Source organism: Ictalurus furcatus, chromosome 3 (assembly GCF_023375685.1).
Source record: "Ictalurus furcatus strain D&B chromosome 3, Billie_1.0, whole genome shotgun sequence".
Lineage (NCBI taxonomy): Eukaryota > Metazoa > Chordata > Actinopteri > Siluriformes > Ictaluridae > Ictalurus > Ictalurus furcatus.
In genome coordinates, this window is record NC_071257.1 from 25,152,467 (window position 1) to 25,171,724 (window position 19,258).

The 19,258-nt window shown below is 37.5% G+C and overlaps 1 protein-coding gene across 1 annotated transcript in view; it reads right to left on the reverse strand.

Moving 5' to 3' along the window:
* Positions 1 to 14,372, reverse strand: part of hs3st1l1 (heparan sulfate (glucosamine) 3-O-sulfotransferase 1-like1) — a 43,965-nt gene extending 29,593 nt beyond the window's left edge. The window contains exon 1 of the mRNA XM_053621677.1: positions 13,912 to 14,372. The gene's annotated coding sequence lies outside the window, so the exon portion shown is untranslated. The remainder of the gene's footprint in view (positions 1 to 13,911) is intronic.
* Between the last annotated feature and the right edge of the window lie 4,886 nt (positions 14,373 to 19,258).

A 19,258-nucleotide genomic window follows, 5' to 3' on the forward strand; every position in this document is an offset into this window, starting at 1 on the left:
GGGTAGGCAGGGGACAAAATATTTCAACTCACCATAACAATCAGTGGGAGCTCTGGGCTCATTTCCCTGCAATAATATGGTCCCAACGAGGAGCGTTCAAAATAATCCAACGGTTTGTCTCTCAATGCTGGGTGCTTAGTTTAAAGATGCCGAAGCAATTTTGAGGGCTTCATTGACTCATTAGCCAATTTATCTCCACATATTATACACATGGGATTTGGAGCCAGTAGAGACAAAACCATATTTTACATACGAATCAACATATTTTCGGTTAAAAGTGGTTTTCTTTTACCCCTTTTTCTCGTCAGCAGCTGTCTCTGCGTTATTGCCATCGTTTCGTCTTTTCTCACCTCCTCCACTAAAGAAACTTTCGAGCAATGCTTGTTCACACTCATGTTAATATTAGCTGAACCTGAAAGTGTGGAACCGATATTTTCTGAAATCGCACCTATGTAAAATTTGGGTAGTGGCTCTTAAAGGGGAAATGCATAATAAATAATACAGTGGTAATGCATAGACATTTTTTCATTCTTGCAGCCCAGTAGCAGCTCTTCCATGACCTAGTACTGTGTCATGACCTGGTGGTTGGGGACCGTTGCTTTACACTACAGTAATGCTAAGGCTTACTGCTAAACATGGCTCTAACTGCTATTAGCAGCCTATCAGAAACACTAATCAACAGCAAGACAGCACATGTCAATGCTTTTCCTTGTTCACACATTATAGAGACAGATGTGAAAGTGCTGGACTGGCATTATAACAAGCTCCGCTATGCATTGGAACATAGAATGTGACAACCTGTGAATTGTTTAATGATTGGCTACATGATCTGCAGCTTAAGAAAGGCACTGGATCCAAGAATCGTTTGAGTTCATAGGCTGTTTAGGCCTGCTGGTTTAAGCCTGGCGCATTGCATTAAACAAAATCTTTTCTGTTTGTACATCAAAAAAATTATCGCATCCGAATTATGAAACGGAGCGTTCTATTGGTGTACATTAATATGTAAACATTTTCTTGACATTTTTAAAGTATTTGCTTCAATAATAATAATAATAATAATAATAATAATAATAATAAATAGTTCATACTTGAAACATTTTCCACATTCAGAAAATTCAGCCACACTAGCATTATTTATTTAACCTGCATCAGACTAGATAGTAATTAAATCTGGTGTGTGCAAACTCAAAAACTAGCTGTGGAACTGTGTGGAAGTGTTTTGTGCATTTTCACATAGGAAATGCACACATAGGACTATTCTGCACATAGGAGGAAAGTTGCAGACATCAAACACCTGTCAATCAGCACACTTCCACGAAAATCCAATCCACGGCCAGGCTCTTATACGCTTATATCCAACAAGAGCAGTCCATGCAGGTCCTTAACTATTTAGCAACAATAAGCCTCAAATTAGTGATTAACCTTTGTAATCCTGTGAGCATACGGAGAATAGTGCACCCGCCATCCACGCCTCTGTGAAAGATACGCATTATCATTGCAGAGAAATTGAGGGACTTGCCGGCAAATGAGCAAGCATTATCGGTGCTAAGCAGCTGCTATCGTAATGAAGACGCATCTCTAGAATTGAGAGAGCTTTTAAATAATGATTCGGAGAGCAGGACTTTTCTGGAATTGCACGTTTTAATCAAATCCGTCTGCGTCTGGGTACACGTGCGTCGCAAGCCACCTTCTGCCTATGATTGAACCTGTTATCTTGCTAAACGGAGCAACATCTGGTGATGAGCATGAGCCATTGTTTATGATGTGGCATTATAGGATAATCAGACATTAAATGAGTCATTTCTGTGCATTTAATTCTGACTGTGGAGCTGATGGTTTAATTTGCTGGGCAATGAATTTTAAGTGTGTTGCTTAAAATTCTGCCAGTGAAGCTGAAGTCACCACAAATTAAACAGATAGGAAAGTTCTGGGTCTCCTTCTCAGTAATATTAACAAGCCAACAGTCATTTCCAATCAATTTAAAATTCTGTGCATGCATGCATGCATACATACATACAAACATACGTATAGTTACATACATACAGTTTGCGTTTCCTTGTCAGTAAATCATACATACATACATACATACATACATAGGGGAATGTATCTTTGAATAAAATGTATGGTGGACATACATATACCATTTACTGTTTATAATTGAATTCGGGTAAAACAATATCCTATACAACAATTTAATTATTTCATCTTCAGTAACCACTTGATAATATTTATATTAGATATACTTTATATACAAATGTATTTCAAATCCTAAAGGTCCTTTCACATGGAGCACGATGCGATAAAGTGAAGTGCTTACACATCAAACGTGAAATGATTGATCGCCTTCAGCTAATTCACACCTGCAGGAAAGGTGGTGCAACCCATATGCAGCTGATCGATCCATGGTCTTATGTTTGAGTTCTGTTGATTATTAAACTTCATGTTCAGCTGGTTCCCGCCTCTTCCTTGCCTGTTATGAAGTTTGTTACACTAACTTTTCTTATGTGTATTCTACCCAGAAAGGGAGGCAGAATTTTATTTTATTTTTTTTAAAAAACAGCCCATCAAGCTGTTTTAGTATGAATGAAATAAAGTGAAATATAATGCAACAACACAGTAGTGGGACAAAACCCGATTATTTGTGCAAGATAAAATAAAAATAAGAAAACTGCTTCTGCATCCTCAGCAGACACTTCAGAGTCTTTCAGCGGCATTTACAGCCCCACAGTTGCTGATTGCATAGTAAAAGCAGCCTGTATCCTGTACAATTACCTGAGGCCATCTGAACAAAACCCACAACTCCGGAACACTCTTCTTCAGTTTTCAAAACCGCTTTCTGTGCTATAGTGCCATCAATCTCACCCTTTTGTGCAACAGCAGGGTCTCCGGGCACGTGATCTAAAACTCAAATCTAATTGGACAGACCGCTTCAATAAATAATAAACAATAAATACTGTTTTATTAATTTTTTTTCAAAAACAAAATAAATAAATCGACACACTGGATGGGAAAAAAATGTTGCTGTGATTGTGAACCGGTGTGAACAGCTCCATAGGGATCCATAGATTCGATTCAAGCGCATAATCGTGCCAAATATTTGCATCGCATAATCGCACTCAGTGTGACAGGACCTACTTTAAGACTACTTTGCTTGTCCCTCTGGTGGAACCCTAAACGTTTCTATGTAGAACTGTAAAATAAAATGTTTCCCCATCAAAGCAGGTTCCAAGCAGTGCAATTTTAGGAAGCTAAGAACTCCAAGCTAAATAAATAAATAAATAAAAATGAAAATGCAGCTCATATGACAAAATAATTACTCTCTCACACTCTAAAGAGCATAGACAATTTGATACTTTCCAAACAAGAGGTAGAGCAGGCCAATGAGTCAATCATTTTTGTACATTCATCTTCAATAACAACTAGACCCTGGTCAGGGTCACAGTGGATCCATCTTAGAAACCCATTTTGGAGCAAGAGGTGGCAATACACCCTAGATAAAACACCAGTCCATCTCAGGGCACCATTCACACACTCACTCCCATGTAGCATCAATTTAGCATAGCCGATTCTCCTACTCCTAATGTTTTTGGAAGTGGGAGGAAACCAGAGAACATGTGAAACACCACACAGACAGTAACGCAAGCTCAAGATCAAACCAGGAACCCTGGAGCTGTGAGGGGCCAAGGCTACCTGCTGTGCCACTGTGCAGTCTCTATATACAAAACAATTTCACTTCATTTATATTTTTTGCATGCCTTGCTTGAGCAGTCTACTCGAGATCCACCAGGGATCAGAAAGCACTGAATTGCTAAAACGACTGAAATGCATGACTCCAATTACCCTCCATTCAGAAGATCATTATCCTAGAGGTTCACATCCTCCCTTCCTCAATGACCTTGACTAACACACCAAAATTCAAATTAAAAAAACACACCATAATTTTGCATAAAGCAATGCAAAGTACAATGTGCATGTAAAACAGTACTATTTCATGATGTTCATAAAGCTAACATTATAGGAGATATACAAGCAACAACTTGGCTGACCGTAAGTGCTGACTCTGGTTCATCACTGTAAAGCTGCTTCCATTTAAGAAACGGAAAATCCTATTGTGTCAACTGAGGATCAGCTTTGCAAGTGAAAAACGCAGAGAGATGCCATCTTGCAGAGGGCATGTATGAACGTCATAAGAATCCTTGATGTAAACCACCTGGTCTGGCAACGGCACGGATTCAGTTACTTTCATTTTAGAAAATACAAAAACACTAGTACAGGTCTCGTTTTTTTGTTTTTATGTGTACAGTAATGATTATTGTAAAATATACATTAACACAGTGAACTGTAATGTTTATCAAGACTACTCACAAAGGTAACTAATAAACCACAATGGTATATGCTGTAATAGGTTTAAAAAAAATAAAATAAAAAAAAAAAAATACCAACAATGGGGTGGTGCTGAGGTGTTTTATTCACCTTATACCATAGCAATTTGCCAATGCTAACATATTATTGTTGTATTGTATTGTGTGCTACTTAGTGGCAATGTGTATAGGTGAGGAAGCCGCTGGGATAATGTAGCTAATTCAGTGTTGTGCTACTGCTCAACACTGATATCACAACTGTATAGCTAGAAAAAGTCGAATGTCTCATTCCTCCATGGTTTTCGGATTTTCATCTGAGAAATACTGCCTGCAAGTGTCTCAGATTTGGCAATAATGCTTGTGCTCAGCATTGTAATCTGTGTGTGAAGGGAACAAAAACGGTGTGAAAGACAGAATAAAGCTCTGTTGTGTAACTAGTGAAAAAAAAAAAGTGTCCCTATTCAATGTGAGCGGAGTTTTAAATTTAAAAAAGCACTCATGCATTAGATTATATTTGGTACCGTACCTCAGAATATCTTCCCAATGTTAGACTCCGAAAAGAGTAATCTCAGTCTCATTGTTTGTCTAATTTATAAATTGTTCCAAATTTTGTTTTGAGCTTGTGAAGTCAAATCTACCAATCAGCATTTGATACAGGTTGGTCTTTGCTTTTGCTTCTTTAATAGTATACAAAAGGCTTGCTCGGCATTTAATGAAGGCTTTCACCAGTTGCTATGACACCAATTGATATGCATAATGTGTGCGCATAAAAGGAGTCCAGGGCCACTTCCTCATAACCTCGTCAAGGTGCCAGACAAATGACTGCCCTCATTATCTTAATATCTCCTTAGAGTTTTTTTTTCTTTTTAAATAAAAGTGTTTAGTCTCTTAAGTGAATATAAAAGTGTTTAGACAATTAAGTGAATAGTCTCATTGCAATGGAATACATTTGAACTGAAATAAGTTTATGAATTATTTCACACACAAAACATTGATTCTGAGGCCCTTAGAACAGAATACAGCATATTACCATAAACATGAAACTAGACATCAGTGATATTTCAAGGGTGGGGGACCATCCAGCAGCCTTCAGATGAAAAGCTGGTAGAAAATGAATGACAGAAAGAAGGATACATACACTAGGAATGCTGCCCCAGAGGAATAAAAGACAAGAGAGACATACACAGAAAGGCCTGCATGAAGACACAGAGTGTGAAATAATACAGGACTCATCCTTAGATAGGCTCTTTGCCTGAAACTTAAAGGAAACAAAACCCATGAATAAATAATTCACCATTCATTAAGCAGAATGATAAATTCGCCTTGTAATTTTTCGAGATGATGGCATGTGCTACCTCAGAATCCGTAATTGAGGGGCAGAAAAACTGCTTTAAAATCTCCCAAATTAAGTGTCAGAAGGCTCCTCATCACTCCACCACCATCATCCTTTTTCTCCCTGCTTCACCCAAACTCCTCAACCATCCCATTATTGCAAAATGACAGCAAACTGAACAGAACAGCCCGTCATCCTGTTGCATGGACACACTGAACCTGATCAGAATTTATAGCTTTGTAATGAGTCTTCTTCCTCCTGCCCAGGCAAAGATGGGTACTTTTGATGCTACAGGTTTACTGCAGGCATTGCAAGGTGAGAAAATCAATAGGAACTTTTTTTTCCTTTTTACATCTGCTACACAGTTAACCACATATGATCTTTACTCTAGGATTAGGAAGACAACGCTTGAATAATCTAGTTGAGCATGAACATGCAAAATCTCTGCCCCTGCACTGGTAGTTAAAGTGACCTGTCTTAGATATAGTAGATTGGCTTGTGTGACAAAAACAAATTGGGCTCTGCATGCTAACTTTATACACTTCACAGCATTAAAGAGGTTGGGGAGGAGCTTCAAAATACAAACACTGGGGATGCTAATAAATGAGATCTCAGGAGACTTACTGAATTAGCGACGGGCACTCGGCTAGAGCTCGGAGCTATTAAGGACGCCGATGTCTATGTTTGGGCGGTTTGCAAGATTGACAGAATAGAGGCAAAGCACTGCAGCTAATCTACTTACTTTCCTTAAAGGGCTAATCAGAAATGTGGTCAGTTTGAGCCCATCAATCCAAATCTGAGTTAATTTAATAGAAAGAGCTCATCAGAAATCTCTACGGGCACAAAAAGTTTCAAATCTAGGCCAGTCTTTGGAGAAAAAAAAAAAAAAAAAATCTGTCTAACTTTGTATGTAGGTATTTTCATTAATTTTCCAGAAGATCCTGGGTCTGTCCTGGGAAGACCGGGTCTGAGGTGAGAACACACATTGGATGTTACATTAATGTATGACTGTATATTCACTTATGGCTAGTCATAGTAAATGAGAAGACTTTCAAAAAAATCTACCAGGAAACCATTAGGGTTGAGCGTTATAGCAAACTCCTACACACAGGGGCACACTCGCTGAAAAACAGGTAGGCAACACCATTCATGATTGCTTTTTTTCTTAAAATCAATTGTTTCAAGTCTGTAATCCTGCGGTGTCTCTTCTGAATAGTAAGCACTGTAAACAGAATAAGCTGTGCTTGCTGTTAGTCAGCACTTTCAGTCAAATGACACCATTTTCCATTCTGGCCTCCCTTTGTGTAAACTGTACTTTGATTGGACATCGTGTGCTTAGTCAATTAATTCTAGTTTCTCCTCCAAAGGCACTTCAGTGAAAACTTGCCTTATTCAGGATTATCGGTTATTGTGCATGTTCAGTCACTAATGATGGCATGTTATGGATTTGTCAGCGAAACATGCTTAGATAAACTACTACCAATGCACATACATTTGCTCGACATGTTTGTCAGTGACAGCTGTGTAAATATATAGTCTGGGCTAAAGGGCGGGGGGACCCAGTCCTAGCTTCTATTTCAATTCATTCTGTGTATTTTTACATAGGACCATTGGTGGAGCTATTGTTCTTGGTTAGTCCCGCACCCCCCTTTGAAACAGAGAGACAGCTTAGCCCTTCTAGCACATATACATCAGCCAGCACTAAGTATAGTACAATGTAGAAGCCTATACCCCTCATGCTGCACATGCCCACTTATTTACCGTCGTCGTCTCTTTTTTCTGCAGATCTGAAGTTAAAATGCAAAGATCAAATGAGGGCAATGTGATAATTGTAGCCTCAGGTAGTCTGAGTCACTCACTGTGAGGAAAAATTACTTCAGCTGGCGCAAACACCTATGACACATGACCACTTTAATCAAAGATTAGACACACAGCATCACTCTTAACCAGAGGGTGGGTTCTGGATCTCTACATGTCCTTTCCATATATGTGCATGTACTTTACTACCACAGCTGTTGTGTTAATATCCAGACCAACTGCCATATCCAACATATTGTATACATGGTGCACTACATTGACATGACTTCTTTTCCCCAATGCATTACTAGAATTAGTAGTAACCCCTAAACAGTTACTATCAGTGTAGTATATTATTTCCCTCAAAGCTCTGCTACAGTTGGGATTATACAGGATATAACAAAGTACCTTTTACAAGCAAGTCCTTATAACAGATGTCAGCTTTCCACCTGGATGTACGATAACTGGCAGCAAAATGTAGTCAAAGAGCACTGAATCCACATTACACATACAGTATCTGTCAAATCTGCCTCAAATAAGTGTCTCTCTCAACCCCTAATGCTGAAACATCACTGACTTACCAGACTTTAAGATCCCTCAGCACATTCAATGCAGTTTAAGGTCTATTGCCTAATGAGATCCAATGATTCAAGTAAACGTTTGTCCAATGCCCCTGACTTTATTTACCAAAAGCAGTGATAAGGCTACAAAGGACAAAACATTTATTTGCTTGAACTCTCAAGAAGATTTATTTTCAGCAAAATTATCTTTAGGCCATACACTGTTTTCTTCAAGGATTTTTATCATTCCAACACATGTACATGAGCTGGAACGAAATTAAGTACCAAAAGGTCCGGTTAAAACCACTCAAGTAATAACAACTAACCCACTCATAAATAAATAAATACAAGTACCCAATCTCTCACACACATACATTTTTATATTTATATTATATATATATATATATATATATATATATATATATATATATATATATATATATATATATATATATATATATATATGCTAGTTTACTCTTGCTCATTACAGAACATTACAACTACAATACTAATGTGACATTAATGCATTTACATATGAACTTAATTTTTTGGCTCATGCAGAGTTTCAGTTCTGATCATTGTACTTGCTACAGACGACCCCTAATTCTCGTCACCAGCAGGAGAATATTAATTAACTGTAGATATTACGGGCCAGAGATTGAATCTGGCACACATTAGAACTGAATGTGTCAGAGCTTTCATGATAGTTTCTCAACAGCCTGAGGGGAAAATTGTCTACTACCCCACGAACACACACATGCTTAAAAAAAAAAAAAACCTGAATACATTTACATGTTTAAAAATGTGCCATTCCTCCATGCTCTTTTTTCCCTTCCTTTAATAACATAAAATATTAATATATTAGCTTCCCCATGTTTTCTCTAATTGAAGTCTGATTCAAGTTACTTGACAAAAGATTGTGTAATGATGTACTGTGAATACAAATCTTTGTCTTCTTCAGTGCGAAACACCCATGAAGGAATGTTTTCCTTCACATAAAGCACTGTCTCTATGAGCACATTGATGATATCAAGAGTTTGTAATGGATTCATCTGATGATGATGGACATCTAGCTGCTGATGTTAGGGCAATTTTGTAAGGATTTTATAAATGTACTCTCATTGCTTTAAGATAGCAAAATTATTTACTTTGTAGTTTCATTCCTATATTACAACACATTGTCCATCATTGGAATAGGGCGGTAAACCACGGGTCCAACATTTAAACCGTGGCTCCCTTCCACATTTTCCCACAATAGTTTCTGAATTCCTGTACTTTCCCATTTCTGTAAATAAGTGCCTTTAAATTCCATATTTCTCCAGACATGTGAACGAACCCTGGGTTTGCAGAAAACATTACACATTGTATTTATATATATATAAAAAAAAGAGTCCTGACTTATAATGTGGACATGAATTATTTTAGAGTTTAGAAGAAAGTGAGTTCCTCATAGGCTTTTTTGGTTAGCAGTTACAGATTTTAAAGGGGTTTCTACACAGAACATTTAAAAGGTTTCCCTGAGGGACAATCTCTCATTCTATAATTGTTTCATGCATCATTTGTTTCAAATGAACACCCAGTGAAACATTTTGTCGGGTTCGATTGACTATAATTACAACATCAGTTTCAGTTTTAAGCTTAAAATTCTGCCACCCTGTGGACCGAGTTGTCCATTGGCAATGGCTAGAGGGCAAACACTTTACATAATCTCCCTCAGATACATGAACATTTTTTTAAATAGGGCACGTGTGTCAGTTATACCGAAGACAGTATTTGTGGGTCAAAAAGGAGTTTCCATACCATTTAGAATAGCTAAAATGCACCCAACCATAACTATGCATGTGCAGCATTTCAAATTTAGGCTAAAATTGTCTAATCAAGATGGAGTTCTGGATGCCAGACTCAGGAGTTCATCACAGTCTAAACATATCGGTATGTGAGCCATTTGTTTCCTACCTGAGCCCAAGCCTAATGACAGGTTAATAAACTAAAACAAAAAATGTTTCTGCTACAGCATAGTTAGCAGCACTCTTGTGGTATTAGAAAACTCCATTTTTTTATTCAGCCAAATAATTTACTTCGACAAGGCTAACTGTGTCTCTGATTGAATCAAATAAACCCTGCATGGGTCGACCGGTGATGCGTGCTTTCACTGCGAATAAAGAATAACCGAACAGAGAAGACCACATTAACATGAAATAGTATCAGCCCAAAATAAACTATCATTAGTACTGCTTTTACTGCAAGACATGCAAGACCTGGGCTCTCATTTATCTCACTTATTTAACAGTGTGTACATACAAATACGTGCAGAATTCAAGGCAAAATTTATTGAACTGAACATGCATAAAACATGTAGCAGGTAAAAATAAAGGCTTAAGACCTCTTGTTTGTTTAATCCTAGATCTGGACTTGCATTATCTATTAAATATATTACTACTCTTCAATGGAACAATTATTGTAAAATACAAACATTTATTGTTACACTCAAAGAGATAGAGTGGGCATGGAAAGGAACGTGCCTTATATTGCGTTGGAGGATGTTGTGCCACTTTTTTTATTTTTATGGACCAGACTGAGTTACCCACTCCCAAAATGCTACAAATACATTTTTTTTTTTTTTGTGAGCCAAATGACTTACAAGCAATTGCAAATTTTCCAGACATTCATACATTGACTACATTCTTGTTAAAGTTATCAGAAAATGAATTCAGCTTTATTCATCTCAATTCCATAAATGTGCAACTGGCATGCGACATGTATTTGTTAATGTTTTCATTTTTTTTTTTTTTTTTTTTTTTTTTTAATAAAACAACACAAAAATAAGAACACTATAGCTTAATACCTCACCACTTTAAAGCAAAACGTTTGATTTTGATCAGTATTGTATGTTTCTTTTGTTGGCACTTACAAAAATGCACAGTGTCACAGGTTAGATCCTGAGCTCGGGTTACTGTCTTTGTGGAGTTTAAAATGTTCTCCTTGTGTCTGTGTGGGTTCTTCTGGGTTCTCTGGTTTCCTACAACCTCCTGAAAACATTCCAGTAGGTGGACGGGCTATGATAGATTGCCCCTAGATGTAAAGGAGTGTGTGAAAATGTATGCGAGTGGCTCCGGATCCACCGTGATGCTGGCGGTGAAGAATAAAGCAATGAAGCTTAATAAAACAACAAAATATTGCAGTCCTTTTATTAGGTATCATTTGAAACTATGGCTAAAACAATGCATGGTTAATTGTAAGGGTGTTCATATTTAAATGATCAGTGACATGCACACACATATGGCAGCTACATATTAGTATTTAGTACACTTCATTACTTATACTTGTGTGTTCAACTTTAAGCACAAGAAGCAATTTAAGTCTATGCAATGGTAATGAATGGTTTCTCAAAAAGCCTGACCTTTTTAACCAGTATGATTAATAAATATTACATATGTGTTGAACTGATGAGAATTTCAGACCTATCCTTTATCCTCCATGATAAGCAAAACCACAAGGGAAAAGAGAATGCATTACAATGGCAGTAATTCACACCAATGGTTTAGTTAAAACTGAAAGAACTGAAAATTCATTTCCAGTCATAAAGAATCTTATATATGATTTAAACATTTATGGCATGAAATAATTCTTTAGTTCATTTTGAAACCACCAAAAACAGTTAAAGACTCATTCCTCAAAAGGCTCTTAAAAATAATTCTTCAATCCAATCGCTCTAAAGAACCTTTTCTGGCAACTTTATTTTTTAAGAGTATATGAACAAATTCCCCACCAGTGTTATGGCTACAGTCAGTAGGATTTATTAAAAGTAATTTTATTGCTCCTGGTAGTAAAGTCTTAATATTTCACTGAAAACCTGCATTTGGTGGCTATTGATGTGCTTTCACCATGCAAAACAGATTCATTTAAATAAATGATATGCTATAAACACAAACAGCCATTAATGTTTTCTTTGACACAGCAAAACGAGTAAATAAAAAATAAACACACTCCACCTACACATATTTTTCTAATTAAACGAGAATCACTAAGCCTATGGCAAAAAGATTCAACACTAAACAGATCAGCTGCTTGGAAGCAGCCAGCTTAACTCAAGCTGGCATCAAGTCCAACACCGCTACTGCACCTCTCCATTGATAAGCTACACTGAGAAGATGGATATACTGCTTCGTCTTCAAATAGCTAATCTTGAACTCTTTGTCCAAGTTAAATTATTTTACTTGATTTACACCTACAGCAGGCTAATCTACTTAACTAGGACAAAAAAAAAAGCTCTGACCTCACTGAAAGGAGCTCCAAATGGATATTGATGCGATGACGATAGGCTTTAGTCACTATAATGAATTGGCAGGCACAGGGTCAGCACAGGTGTGTGGATCCCTCGAGACTCATGTAATCTGGCCTGCCTGGGTCTATTCACCTATAATGCTAGAGACCTTAAGACAACATTGGCCAACTGTGATCCTGGAGTCCAGGGCCGTTTGCTGATTTCTTCTCTGCCATACCTGATTTAACCATTGAGTTAGTGCCCAGACTGAGACGCGTGTTAACAGGGAAATCACAGATTTACAGGACTCTGGACCTTCAACACTTAAGTAGCTTAGACTCACTGAAGCATAAGCTTGGATCCTTTCGTATCACCCACAGCACACAGCGCTGTTTCAATTACACGCTCATTAACTTGTGCACCGCTAATAAGGAGAATCAGGCAGGATGCCGCTCTAAGAGAGCTTAACAGGCACTTGAAACCAAGGAAAGTCAAGAGTGTGGCATCAACAGGATGGGGGACCAAGTGCTTCAATCTAGGATTGTTGCTTTTTAGTCACATGGACTAAAGAAATCATTGAACGATTCGAATTCAGTTCTAAGACATGGATATGTCTTAGCCAGGCTAAAAAAAAGGCAAAAATTAAAACCCCCAAAATAACAATAGGCTACCTGTCTATTTTCATTATAGGTTGTGGGGGGAAAATGTTCACATCATAAGAAGTTATATTGAGGGCGTGCACCTAGTTTTGGTTTGTGTGAACAATGAGTACACCTGAGCTCCAGTATTTTAAGTATAAATCAGAGCATGACACAAAGGATTTGCATTAGTTTACAGAGAGGCAATTATGCACATACAGTATATCTGATCATTAAAGCAATATATGTGTACTGTGCTAGTTTAAAAGCTTGGATCTCTGCCAGGAAAGGCTCTGAAGATCATTTTTGATGCCAAAACAGACAAATAAGGACTACTGAAAACCTAAAGCTTGGCCAGTTACATTCATAATATTAGGTTAGAAAAGGAACAACAGGTTGGAAACACCATAACACATATAAAACAGTACTGTACTGTTCCCTGTACATTGTGCATTGTTGACACCCATGGAAGTAGGACTTCCTCCGCTCTTAAATCCCAGTTTTAGTCCTGATAGTAAGTATTGCAGTCTCTCGCCCATAAACCTATTAATACCAGACTTAGTGATAGTGGAAATCCCACGCAACGCATTTTAACTGAAAGAATTTCGATAGCGCCCTGAGCACAGGTTTATTGCCTACAAATCCCTTTGGATAATCCGTGCAATACCAGGGAAAGTTTGCCAATTCTATTACACGTTTGTCAATTCTAATCCGGTGTGAAAGCATGTTGCCATTTAAGACAGGCAATATAACCACTAGCCCCAAAAACCAAGTAAATTGTACATATTACTATGCGCTGTAATGTGAATTTACATCGTTCTAGGTTACAAACAAATAAGACAAACGCTGCGCGATATACCGCGCAAATACATCACACACAGTCTCTCTCACTCAATCTCACTCAATCTCACACACACACACACACACACACACACACACACACACACACACACAATACCTTGCATGCAGTCGGCGTTGGGAGCCGGAATCATCGCTGTACCTTCAGCAGAGTGGTTTAGCAGGAGCGCCGTGAGTCACACGTCTGAGAACCGCAGGAAAACACCGCGCGCGCTCTCAGATCTGCTTCCCTCGGAACGTGAAGGAGAAGTGCGGCGGCGTCGGCATCTGTTTCTCTCAGTCTCATCACTTATTTGCACTGTGTGAATGAATGAACGCACGGGCGGGAGGAAACGGAGCTCCGTGGGGTTTCTTTACCCCCTCTCAAAGTGCACGCTTGGACACGCTTCCCGCTGTGCAGTGCGCGAAAGTGTGTGCGCTGCTATGCGCGCGCTGAACTGCTCGTCTGGCAGAGGGCGCGCGGAAACGGCGCGAGAGGAGGAGGCGTGTCAGGTGATCAGATAAAGCAGGAATCGTGCTAGAGGTAGGAGTGGCAGTGAGGTCCAAATGAAATTAAGGAAGGGAAAACGCACTTTTGCATGGTCATTACAAACGGGTTGTGAAAGGCAATTTAAATAATAATAATAATAATAATCATTTTAACCATGATTAATAATGGCACCAACTGATGGACAAAATGCTCCGTATATCATTCGTGTATTATAACTCAGAATGGTAATTTAAAAAAAAAGGCCTCCTTTACGACAACTATAATGGAAATGCACATAATTGCAAATAACTTGATAAGTTTTCCATTCTGATGTGAGTCACAGAACTAATGGGCTATTTGCATTCAGTGCTATGACGCATTTCTGTTTTGAAATAGTGCATCTCTCACATTTTCCAGTAACATTGTTTTCATTCGTCATTATAGTGAGATAACTTGTTATTCAGGTTTCTCTAACTATCCATCCATTCATCCATCCATCCATCCATGCATCCATTTTCCATACCGCTTATCCTACACAGGGTCGCAGGGACCTGGAGCCAATCCTAGGGAACTCGGGGCATAAGGCGAGGGACACCCCAGACAGGGTGCCAACCCATTACACATTAACACGCTACAGACAATTTGGAAATGCCAATCAGCCTACAGTACATGTCTTTGGACTGGGGGAGGACATCGGAGTACCCGGAGGAAACCCCAAAGCACGGGGGGAACATGCACACAGGGCAGAGGTGGGACTCGAACCCCCAACCTCATTCAGCCACTGTGCCCCCTTTCTCTAGCTATTATTCATCTATTTATATAAGATATTTATATGAGTTATATCTAAGATATGCTTTTTTCTTGCCTTCATAGTTGTGTATGTATGACAAAGGTATGTTACAGACTGTCAGATATTGCTATTGTGAGTGTAGTGAATGAACCAGAAACACAGGAGCAGTATTAAGAAGAATGCTGGAGCGTTTGAGCCCTAGGTCAGGGACTAAGACTACCGTAGAGCAAAAACCCTATTGGAGGGGGTTAATACAACCTGAAAGAAAACACACAAGAAAAGGCATTTCTTTGTTCATATAAATGTTAGTTTAAGTGCTTGGTGAAAACATGAGTCTTTAGTCTACGTATGAGGACAGCCAGTGACTCAGCTGTTTGGACAGCTAGTGGAAATTCATTCCATCACCTGTGTGCCTTAAGATGCTTTATGCTTGATGTCTTGTATCTTGAGGGATGGTGGGTCCATTCAAGTGTTTTTGAGGCTGAAAGGGAATGTGGTGTCTAGCTATCGCTAACATTTTTACATCTTGTTAAACATACAACTACCTAACACCTCGGATGAAAATTCACAAGTGAAAATGTCCAAAAGAAAAATTACACACATGAACATGACCTGCAGAAAACAAATAGGCTGATGCTGAGCTCCTGTCACACCCCCAGGCAAGAGACTACCAGGTTGCTTGCACTACCAGTAAACTGTCTTCCAAAGGACAAATCTGACATTGTACCATTTGTTCCATGTTGGCTGAGAGAGAGACATTATCTATCCACTTCCTGGAAGCTGGGAAAATAGTTACAGAAGACAGAGGAGACAATTATGGTCAATATTTTTTTTTTTAAAGTTAAGACTGTCTTTATTTTCAAAAACAGCAGCACACGTTTACTTTACCTTACTATTATTATTTTTAATTCTAATAGTAGAAATTAATTGCAAAAAAAAAAAAACAAACAACAAAAATTAATACTTCAACATGACCTATACAAATGTAACTATAGGAACTATACAACAGAAGTAAAAGACTATATGCATAAACATATTTAAAAAAAAATAGCATCAATCAATGAGTATTCATTCATTCATCTTCACTAAGTGCTATCTTGGTCAGGGTAATGGTGACACACACCCTGGATGGCACCATTACAGGACTCCATGCATGCACACATTCACACTTAGGGGCAATTTAAAGTAACCAGTTCACCAGCAGCATGTTTTTGGTGGGTGAAAGGAAAGCATTGAACCAGGGACCTAGAAGCTGTGAGGTAGCAACGTTACCTGCTGAACCACTGCGCTGTCCTGTACAAGCATGAAACATTGTATAAGTTTCATATACTGCCCCTTATACTGTATATGCACAAATGCTTTCTACTGCACTGCAGTACAATTATTATTCATCTTTTATTTAAAGTTTCACTTAGCATTAAAAACTGTCAAAAATGGCCAATGTTTTTCTGATAGAAAATGTTTTCACTAAGACAATTTCAGTATAAAATGGAAAACAGCACCTTTCTTCTTCGCTGCATTTGTGGTAAAATGGATTTGAAAGTGCAATCCAAACCTATTTCATTTTCTCAGCCTTTTCACCTGCTAGTCAGGGAATCAAGGTAGTGCGACAGCATTAGAGATAAAGGTGGCTCTATGTGAGACACAGTGTACTCCTGAGAGAACACATTTGTAAAGTTCTTTTTTGTACTTTCGGGCTAGTACAATGCAAAAAACTCATACAAATACTAATATTTGAATGACATGCTAGATGACATCATTTACATTTAAGCGCTCGACTGACCTAACACACATGACCTGAGAAAAAGGGTAAATAAGATGAAACTGTTGAACATCTGTGGAGTTTTTAATTCATAGATGTCATGTTACAAATATCACTAAATTTGAGAGATAAAATAGCAGAGTGTAGCAGAAACAAACATATTTTCATATTTTGGACGGTGTTGATTGGGTGGCAAGACACACATTAAAATATATAGTTCCGCTCAAAATCACTCAGAAAATTGATACAAATACTTTATTTCTATTCAAATGGGTAGCCAACTTCACTAATTTGATTAACTTTACTGTTTATTCTCATTTCTTTCAATAGTGACATTGGGTAAATCACTGTGAAATATGAATAATATCCTGTGTAATATATATTGCCTGTTTCTTTGTAGCCTGTTTTTTTGTGTATAAAGCTCAACTTAAAGTGATGCATGGGAAAATGATTATCATATTAGCATCATATTGGTTAGCTAGTTAGCCATTCAATACAGTAGTCAATGTTAGAAACTGGTAGTGTTTTGCAACTAATTGGAGCCTCATCTTATTGATTAATAGTTCATCAGAAGAAGACATGAATCTCAGACAGCATATTACACTGAAAACACGCATGCACGCATACACACCCAGACACACAGACTCATCCATATAGGGCACGTTCTTAAACTCTATTATATGGCACTGCCACTGACTCACTAATAAAAATATATTCCCTTCAATCAATACCTAAATGTCTCTTAAACTGTGACTACAGCTCTATAAACACAATCGCCTGGCTATAATACATCAAGAAGCTTATATTATTAAGAAAATCAGAGGAGCTGGTCAGTTCTCTTTTTATGTTCATATTAACATCTGCAGTTTATCATTTATTTTTCATTACTGTAGTTTGTACTATCTATACCATTTTCTTTCTTTTTTCTTTCTTTCTATCAGTTCATGTCACACAGTGCTATTACACCATCATTCCATTGTAATTTTGCATTTATGTATTTTAGTCTATTTTTTTAAAGGACAGCGCAATATTCATTTTTTTTCTATCTCAAATCCTGTAATGTAGTTTATAATACTTAGCTAGTTGACACTGAGGGGAAAAAGCACCACACAGATATCAGTGGTTGAAAATACGCATATTTTTTAAAGAGGCACTTCAAACTGTTGCAAAAAGTAAAAAACAAAAAAACAAAAAAACATGTCTTTAATGGTGTGGTTTAATTTGTTAATCTGCTAGCACAATGACTGTTATATATATTCCACGTTAGAACTGTAAGAGAATGTATAAATAGAAAAATGACATCATTAAAGCCACTTACACATGCAATTAAAGACAAAATACACTCACAAATGTTACAATTGCTGTTGTCAAATAGCAAAATTTTATGTTTGTTTAATTTTATGCACACCTCATTTTCAATGCAATAAACCTTTTTACAAGTTGAATGTCTCTCAGCAACTATTCACCAACTATTTATCAGTATACCATGTCACAGAAATAATAGAAAATATATAGAAGAAATCTAAAAAGCCTGTGACACCTCAGTGTTTTAGACTGTGTTGTGTTATGCCATTAAATTCTTCAGTGGTCAAATCAAATAATCAGTCCATACAGGATTTCTTTGAGTTTTTTGTGATTGTGAATGATTTTGCTGCTGCCTTTTTCAAAATGGTGATGCAACTTTTAGAGTTTTTTTGTGCTTTTATTTTTGCAGAAAACTACTTGAATTACCGGAATTGCAATTTCACTAAATTGTTTTGTACGGTCTTTCGCAGTGATGTTTGTTGGTAAATGAGACCTTTTAGCTGGACTCGTGTTCGGTGCACGTGAATCGAAGAGGGCTTTGGCTGAATGTGTGTTGTGATGATGTCATATGATGAGTCTTGGCCCAAATCTGCGAAAAATCTGTGGTAATTTAGAAAAAGTGCAAGCTCCTCTGAATATTGCAGAGTTCCCTTGATTGTACATTAATTTCTGTGATTGCAAAATCGCAAAATCTTGGAGGGACTAAATAACCAAACTAGGGCTGCAACTATCAATTATTTTCATCATCGATTAGTTGGCTGAATATTTTTCGATTAATGGGGGTGGGTGGCGTTCGGTACCATTTTTTTGGTTATTTAAAAGAAAATCCACAAACTGGGTGTTTTACAAATATAAACTTCAGACTAAAACTTTACACAACTGTTTGTCCAATTATGCAAGATTGAAAAGAACCCAATACACACAGACACACACCAGAATATATATTATTCATTTAGGACTGTAGTTTAATTCAGTGCTTTTCGTGAATCCATAAAAATAATGCATAAATATTTATACAACATTTTATGTGTGAGAATGTATGTGTAAATAAATAAATAAATATATATATAAGTTTACATTATATAATAGTATGTATGCATTACATTTTATGGATGTGCCAA